The sequence below is a fragment of the Myotis yumanensis genome, unplaced genomic scaffold, assembly GCF_028538775.1.
Source record: "Myotis yumanensis isolate MYYU_CA2020_CCGP unplaced genomic scaffold, mMyoYum1.0.hap1 SCAF_5, whole genome shotgun sequence".
Lineage (NCBI taxonomy): Eukaryota > Metazoa > Chordata > Mammalia > Chiroptera > Vespertilionidae > Myotis > Myotis yumanensis.
The window spans coordinates 99,080,554-99,089,163 of NW_027223756.1; the positions used below are offsets into that span (position 1 = coordinate 99,080,554).

At 46.7% G+C, this 8,610-nt stretch overlaps 1 pseudogene; it reads right to left on the bottom strand.

The window, feature by feature from the left end:
• Positions 1-2,441: 2,441 nt before the first annotated feature.
• LOC139009986 (NADH dehydrogenase [ubiquinone] 1 alpha subcomplex subunit 12-like) lies at positions 2,442-2,957 on the bottom strand (annotated as a pseudogene).
• Positions 2,958-8,610: the final 5,653 nt, after the last annotated feature.

An 8,610-nucleotide genomic window follows, 5' to 3' on the forward strand; every position in this document is an offset into this window, starting at 1 on the left:
AGTGACCCCCTCGCTTTATTCTCTTGCCTCCTTACTCAATCCCTGTTCGGCGCGCCAAATGTGGTGGGCTGTTTCTGTTTCCTGCGACCCGCACGGGAAAATGACAGGTTCTTGAGCGGAGGAGCTGGGGATTAAGAAGTTAAAGAAACACCAAGATGCAGAAATAGATTTTAAGCTGGGGCCAGGTGGGCGCCATCCTCTCTGATGGAGAGGCGGCAAAGCGGCTGAGCCACACAGCAGGTTTATTTTTAAGGCCTAGATTTACATATCTAGTTCCGCCCCTGCCTGATTAACATGTCCAGCCTTATTGGGGAAGCATGTTCCCAGGGCGTAGCTGCCTATGCTCTGAGTTCAGCTGACAATAAGAAAATGCCTAGGTGCCTCCCCGGCAGCCCTCTACAATGGGGGAAAAAGAAGACATATGTAATACTTTAAACAATAAAGAATTTTAAAAAACCTGAGGTACATATACACAATGGAATACTATGCAGCAATAAAAAAAGAATCTCTTGCCCTTTGAGACAGCATGGAGGGACCTGGAGGGTATTATGCTAAGTGACATAAGCCAGTCAAAGAAAGATAAGTGTCACATGATCTCACTCATATGTGGAATTTAATTAACAAAATAAACTGATGAACAAAATAGATCCAAAGACATGGAAGCATGGAACAGACTGATGAATCTCAGAGGGAAGGAGGGGGTGAGTGGGTGGGTAGAGACTAACCAAAGACCTTATATGCATAACCCATGGACACAGATAAAAGTCTTGTGAAGGCCTGGTGGGGGGACAGGAGTGGGGTGGGGGGATCAATGTGGGGAAAAAGGGAACATTTGCAGTACTTTCAACAATAAAGGTAAATTTTAAAAAATTATTTTTATTGTTGGTACTGTTACATGCACATTCCTTTTTTCACCTGGCAATAAAATTTGGAAATTATTCCAAACGAATATCTACAGATCTGCCTCATTCTACTCTAGCACATGGTTATTACACAGTTTAATTCACTGCTATTCCCTTAATGGACACTTGAGTTATCTTGGATCCTTTGTTATCATTGGTGATGGTAAAATATATTCTAGATAATGTACTGTACATACCCTGTATACAGATATAAAAGTGTTTGTAGGAGAAATTCCTAGACATGGGCATTAATAGATTAACTGAAATATGCATTTTCAATCTTGACACATATTTTGCCTAAAAGCCCCTAAAGACAATGTATGTGAATGGCCATTTCTCTATACCATCACAAAAAGGAAATCGCCAAACTCTGATATTTGCTAGTCTGACAGGTGTTTTGTTATTTTATTATTATTACTAGGGGCCCAGTGCATGAATTCGTGCACCTTGAAGGGAACTGTGCGCCAGTGAGGCTGTGGTGGGCACAGGGGCAGGTCTCAGCCCGTCCTCTGCTCCCCTGCCTGGCCCCTCCCACTGCAGCTCCCAGTACCCTGTCTGCTAGCAGCCCTGCTCCTGCTGCTGCCCTCCCACGTGCGGATGGCACAGGCCCCTGCTCGCACTGCACTGCTGACGGTGTGGAGAGACTGGGGTTGGCGCTAGCAACAGGTTCGAAAGGGCCGGTGCCATCAGTGGGTGCGAGCAGCAACTGCTGTCGTGATCGCCTCTCAGGAGCAGGGGGAGGTGGAGAAGCCCTCAGGGGCGATTGAGGCCAGCAGCCGCTGCTCACATCCACTGATGGTGCGGTGTGATTGGAGCCAGCGCCAGGCGCTGGCAGTGGGTACAAGCAGTGGCTCCAGCGCTGGCTGTGGGTGTGAGTGGGGCTGGCACTGGCAGTGGGTAAGATGGTGGCTCTGGCGCCGGCAATGGGTGCGAGTGGAGCCGTCGCGGCAGGGGGTGCAAGAGGCGGCTGCCGGCCCCAATCGCCCCTCAGGAGCAGGGGGAGGTGGAGAAGCCCTGAGGGGCGATCAGGGCGGGCAGCCACTGCTCGCACCCACTACAGCCCCAAAAGATTGGGCCTGGCGCTGGGCACCAACAGCGGGTGCGAGCAGTGGCTCCAGTGCTGGCAGCAGATGTGAGTGGGGCCGGTGCTGGGAGCAGGTGTGAGTGCCTGGTGGGACCTCAGTATGTGGGAACAAAAAATTTTCAGTAACCACCAGAGGCTCGCCTTGATGACAGCAACCGGTGCCCCGCCTTGGTCTGGCATCCCCGCTCACCTGCTCCCCTATCCTGCTGTGGCCGATGCCCGCCATGTTCTGCACATGCCCCCTGGTGGTCAGCGTACGTCATAGCGACCGGTTGTTTGGCTGTTCTGCTGTTTGGTCTATATGCATATTAGGGATATATATATATATATATATATATATATATATATATATATATATTCATTGTTTAACAAATAATTTTAAGTTAACAGTAAGCAGTAAAAGTACAATTACATGAAAAGCCTCATATTTTACATGTTTAAATTGTTTATTGTCTTCACTTGTAAGGTGTTGAAGGTGGAACCCACTCCTGAATCTTCTTTCTAGTGGTAGAATAAGGTACATATTGCTTTGGAGTGCCACTCAGGTTGAATTCATGGTTGGTCCAAATCAACTTACAAGCAGTAGGTGGTTTTGTTGTTGGAGGATCGTCAGTCATACAGTGAATTCAACGGTGCTTTAAATTTTTTAGCAAAATTTTCTAAACTAGAAAGGATCTCCCCAATTTATTGTATACCAAACAAATGGTATTATTTCAGCAACCATTCATGGTTCCATCTACATCCCAGTATGTGTTTTTGTCATTCATTTCAGTAGTATATATAACCCATCAGTGACGGCCAAAAAACTGCTGTTGTCTTCATAGTATTTGTTTCCATATTTATCTTCCCCCACTAATGTACCAACCCTCATGTCATTTGCCTTGAAGAGCATTCGTAGACAGATAGCCTCAGAGGCCGTGGTGGCCGCTGACCTGCTGCAGTCCTTGCCTCAAGACCTGCAGCAACTCCATCTTGCCCCACAGGCCCCTGTTATTTTATTATTTTGTAACTTTATTTTTATTGTTGACACTATTACAGATGTCCCCATACTCCCTTTGACCACCTCATTCAGTCCCCACTCCCCTTCTCTCTGACAGCTGTCAGTCTGTTCCATGTATCCATGCTTCTGTTATCTGTGTCTATGGCTTAAGCATATACATGTTCTTTGGCTGATTCCTTCCCTTCTTTCATCCAGTCCCTCCTCCCTCTCCCCCTATCAGCTGTGAGTCTGTTCCATGTATCCATGCTTCTGGTTCTATCTTTGTTCTTTGGTTTATTTTGTTCATTAGATTCCATATATAAGTGAAATTATATGGTATTTGTGTTTCTCCAACTGGCATTTTTTACTTAGCATAATAATCTCCAGGTTCATCCATGCTGTGGCACAAGGTAAGAGTTCCTTCTTTTTTATGGCAGCATAGTGTTTCATTTTGTAAAAGTAACACAGCTTTTTTATCCACTCATTTACTGATGGGCATTTGGGCTGTTTCCAGATTTGGATATTGTAAATAACATAGGGGTACATATGGATACATATATGCTTTCTGATTAGTGTTTTGGTATTCTTAGGATATATTCCCAGAAGTGCGATTGCTGGGTCAAAAGGCAGTTCCATTTTTAATTTTTGTGTGGAAACTCCATACTGCTTTCCACAGGCTGCACCAGTCTTCATTCCTATCAACACTGCACTAGGGTTCTCTTTTCTCCATATCCTTGCTAGCACTTGTTGTTTCTTGATTTATTGATGGTAGCCATTCTGGAAAGTGTGAGGTGCTATCTCATTGTGGTTTTGATTTGCATCTCTCTGATGATTAGTGATGTTGAACATTTTTTCATAGGTCCTATTGTCCATCTGTATGTCCTCTTTGGAGAAGTTTCTGTTGAGGTCTTTTGCCCATTTTAAAAAAACAAATTTTTATTGATTTCAGAGAGAAAGGGAGAGGGAGAGATAGAAACATCAATGATGAGAGAGAATCACTGATTGGCTGCCTCCTGCACGCCCCACACTGGGGATCGAGCCCACAACCCAGGCATGTGCCCTGACCAGGAACTGAACCATGACCTTCTGGTTCATAGGTTGATGCTCAACCACTGAGCCACACTGGCCAGGTCCTTTGCCATTTTTTAAATTGGGTTGTTTGTCTTCCTGGTGAGTTGTATAAGTTTATATATTTTGGAAATTAACCGCTTATCAGACGTATCATTGGCAAATATTTTCTCCCACATATTTTCTTTTCATTTTGAGGATGGTTTCTTTTGCTCTGCAGAAGCCTTTTATTTTGTTGTAGTCCCACTTGTTTATTTTTTCCTTTTTTCTCTTGCCCTAGGAGATATATCAGCAAAACTATTGATACATGAGATGTCAGAGATTTTGCTGCCTATGGTTTCTTCTAGGATTTTTATGGTTTTGGGACTTACATTTAAGTCTTTTTTTTTCATTTTGAGTTTATTACAAATCAATAATGTAAATATTTACTGAAAATGAGAGAACAGCATGACAGGGAAAGAGGGTTCTTTTTTCCTCACCTGAAACCCAACCTCTGTTAATATTTTCTCTGTCACTCTCAGGAATTCAATAAAAGAAAAGTGTTGGTATATTTTAGTTTTAAGAGCTCAAAGAGCCCTACCGGTTTGGCTCAGTGGATAGAGCGTCGGCCTGCGGACTCAAGGGTCCCAGGTTCGATTCTGGTCAAGGGCCTGTACCTTGGTTGCGGGCACATCCCCAGTACGGGGTGTGCAGGAGGCAGCTGATCGATGTTCCTCTCTTATCGATGTTTCTAACTCTCTATCCCTCTCCCTTCCTCTCTGTAAAAAATCAATTAAAAAAAATTTAAAAAAAGAGCTCAAAGAAAGACAACATTAAGGACACTTCAAAGACATTAATAAAGTGTCAAACTCCATTTCATCTGAACTATCTTCTCTTTGTTTTCACAGTATGTTTTAGGATGTCTTTCCTGATCCCTCACTTTCTCTTCTTCACCGCAAGTCTTAGATCAATGCTATCACCAATCTCTCTCTTGCCACTTTCCTTTCCTTTCTTAATTCCTGATATCTTTCTCAGTCACCAGCAATTGCAGATGAGTTGTGGGATATCCAGATCATCTTCTGGAATCATCTCTGCCCATTCTAAAGACTGGGGCAAGAGTGGGGATGGGGCTTCAGTGAGGACCATCAACCTAAATGGTCATTCATATGCACAGATTAATTCAGAAAACATGTACCCACCACAAATTCCTGATTTCCAGTTCTTACTCAAACACTCATAAAATAGATACCGGCTCTTCAGTATTGGAAGCGATGCCAGATCACCATACCCTAACCTTAATCCTCTCTTCTTATTCCTATTAATCCAGGAGTTACATGGAATTACAAAAAGGATGGGAGGGTCTCAGCAGCAAGTGAATTCAGGATATCATGGTGTTCAATTTGGGTGCTAATTTTCTGGCTGTGGGTCTGGGGCTGGCACTGCAGTACAGGGAGAGAGAAAAACCAGACCCAGGAAAGAGAGGGAATAAGGAATCCCTTCACAGTGGACTTGTGAGAAAAATTCAGCCTGGAAGACATAGCCATGTGTCTGGGGTCACCACAATGTGTTGCATCTGCACCAGACCAAGTAGACAGCCCATTCTCATGGACTCACTTTGTCTAAATAGGACCCCAAGAAGCAGGAAATAATTTCATGCTCTTCACAGCTGAGATCCTTGAGGGTACAGACTCTGAAAGGCCACACTGAGGTGACATTTACTGTCACCAGAATGACAAGTGTAAGCCACTGTGCATGTGTCTGGAACAGTGTCAGAAAGAAGGTGCCACTGGTGCAGACTCACAAGGAAATGCGATTAGAAAGGCTTTCAGTGTGGCTGGGAGGAGCCTGGGAAGGGAGGGCAGGGTAGAGAGGAGGATGGGAGGGCCAGATCCTGGTGTCCGGTAACTGTGATACTTTCTGTTTCTTTCTGGCAACATTCCTCTAAACCCTTGCACCTAGAGAGTAAAAATATTTAACATCTCTCAGTTTCATTGAGCCAGGAATCCAGGCAGATTTAGTTGAGTACTTCTGTCTCAAGGTGTCTCACAGGCTGGGGTTGAGGTCTCAACTGAGGCTTGATTGGAGGCAGGTTCACTCCCACTCACTCACATGGGTATTGTCAGGACTCAGTTGAGACTGAGAGATGGAGTTTCATTCTGTCTTTTAGACTGGGCACTCCCTGGGTTCTCTCCTGTGGGGCCTCTACATGGAGCTCAAAACAATGGTGCTTATTCTCTCACTAGAGGCCCAGTGCATGAAATTCGTGCACTGGGGTGGGGGTGGGGGTCCCTCAGGCCGGCTTGTGTCCTCTCACAGTCTGGGACCCCTCGCTCCTTACTGCCCCCCTGCTTGCTGCTCCCTACTGTTCAGCTCGCTGCTCCTTAGTGCTGCCGCAGAGGCTCCTGCCACCACCGCTGCACTTGCCAGCTGTGAGCCCAACTCCTGGCTGAGCAGTGCTCCCCCTGTTGGAGCACATGGACCACCAGGGGGCAGCTCCTACGTTGAGCATCTGCCCCCTGGTGGTCAGTTCATAGCGACCAGTCATTCCACCATTTGGTCAATTTGCATATTAGGGTTTTATTATATAGGATTTCCAGATAAATAAGAGGAGCGAGTTAGAGAGCTAGAGATAGATGAGAGTAAGAGACAGAAAGAGAGAGAGAGAGAGAGAGATTAGAACACAGAGACAGAGAAAGAGGGGACTCAAGAAAGTAGGAGGGAAGTGACAAACTTTTTGTAAATAAAACTTGAACATGACATCCCATCACTTTGACTTTATTGTGTGGTCAGACATGAGTTACTAACCACTTAGTGGTGACATTAGGGTGTGCATAGCAGGAGGCAGGGCCCCGGAAGTCACTGTGGAGGCTGCACACCAGGGAGGCAACAGGAGGCACAGGATCTGATTCCAAGTCTAATGGGAGACCACGGAAGGTTTTATGGCAGTAAACTAGTGGCCCGTTGCAATAGGCCTAGATTCGCACAATAGGCCTTCCTTCCCCTGGCTGGCAGCACCGGCTTTCCTCTGGCACCCAGGACCCAGGCCTTTGGTCTGGCCGCAGCAGCGAGGCTTGGCTTCTCTGCTCCAGCTGCTCCCAGCCCCTCCTTTTTTTTCAGCTCCTCGAGTGGAGCCCAGGCCCCCAGCCACTCCTTGAGCGGAGTCCAGGGCCGGCAGGAAGCTTGGCTTCCTCTGTCACTGGGAGCAACCCAAGCCTCCTGCTCGCTTCAGCTCCGTGGCCGCCGCCATCTTCAGTCATCTTCAGTCTTCGCTCCATGCCTGCATATGCAAATTAACCGCCATCTTTGTTGGGTTAATTTGCATAGGCACTCCGATTGGCTGGTGGGTGTAGAGGAGTGGTGGGGTGATGGAGTGATGGTTAATTTACATGTTTCTCTTTTATTAGTGTAGATGATAACATCTAAATTTCCTTCATTTCAACCTCTTACCAAATGTGCAGACATTAAAACGTGTCTCAGAGAGGTCTGACATTCCCAAGCTCACACGGTGAAACCCAGGCCTGTTTTAAGTAGTGTCCCATGCTCCATCCCACCCTGTCTTGAAATTCTCCCATCTTTGAGCTTTTGCATCAGACACATGTGACACCATCCCACAGGTGTAGGTTTTATGTCACATGCACCTGATAATGTCTCTATGAAGTAGTTTCTAGCATGATCCTCATTGCATCTTGGGAGACTGAAAAGGCCCACAGAGACACGATGGCTTTTCCGGGACACAAAACTGGTCAGAAGAAAGCAGGTCTGAATTCAGCTCTGTCTCTGCCAAGTTGGGCCCCTGGTTCCATTCCCAGGGAGCTGTGTGTGGGGGGGGGTTGTGTTGGACATCTGTGTACAGTTATGGAGGTGACATGGGTGAGGAGGTGAGCAGAGCAGTGACATACTCAGGGGGGCTTTGGGGTGGGTGATTAAGGAAGGGGCCGAGGTCATGGGACCCTGATGAAGTGACCTCACTTCCTCTGTGACAACACAACAGAAGTTTCTCTGGTCACCAGGCCCCTTGACAGCTCACACAACTTGAGACAGCTGTGAGAGGAGGATGTTTTCTAGTTGTCTTGCGAGTCTGAGAGAGTGCTGCTGCTGGAGAGCCAACAATAAAAGCATTTTCACATGCTGGAGACAGTGACTCCAGCTTCACCTTCCATACTGCAGGCCCTTCAGCAAGGTGTTCCCTCAGATAACTCAGGACAGATCAGGGCAGGCTAGTCCAGGTCAGACCACAACTGTGATCCCATGGGGGCAGTCCCCCTGCCCCTTCTCATGTGTGTGGTGAGGTGGGTGAAAGGTATGGAGTGGGGGGACTTCCTGGGTGGAGCAGGTTGTTAGGTGTTGGAAGCCTGGTGAGTCTGTGAAGTGTACACCCCAGGTCATGGCTAGCAGGATGAGAAGGTGAGTGCTGGGGACCAAGCTCACTGACCCATTTGTTTATCCTAGGCCTTCCAGGTGTCATTTTGTTCCCTCTCTGTCTGGATCAGATGCCTTTCTGTTTCTGATCAGGGGAGCAGAATTTATTGTGGGTTCCCCCGTGGTGGTGTCCAGGCAGGTCCCTGATGTTTTCTAGCCTAGATACCAGACACTCTCTT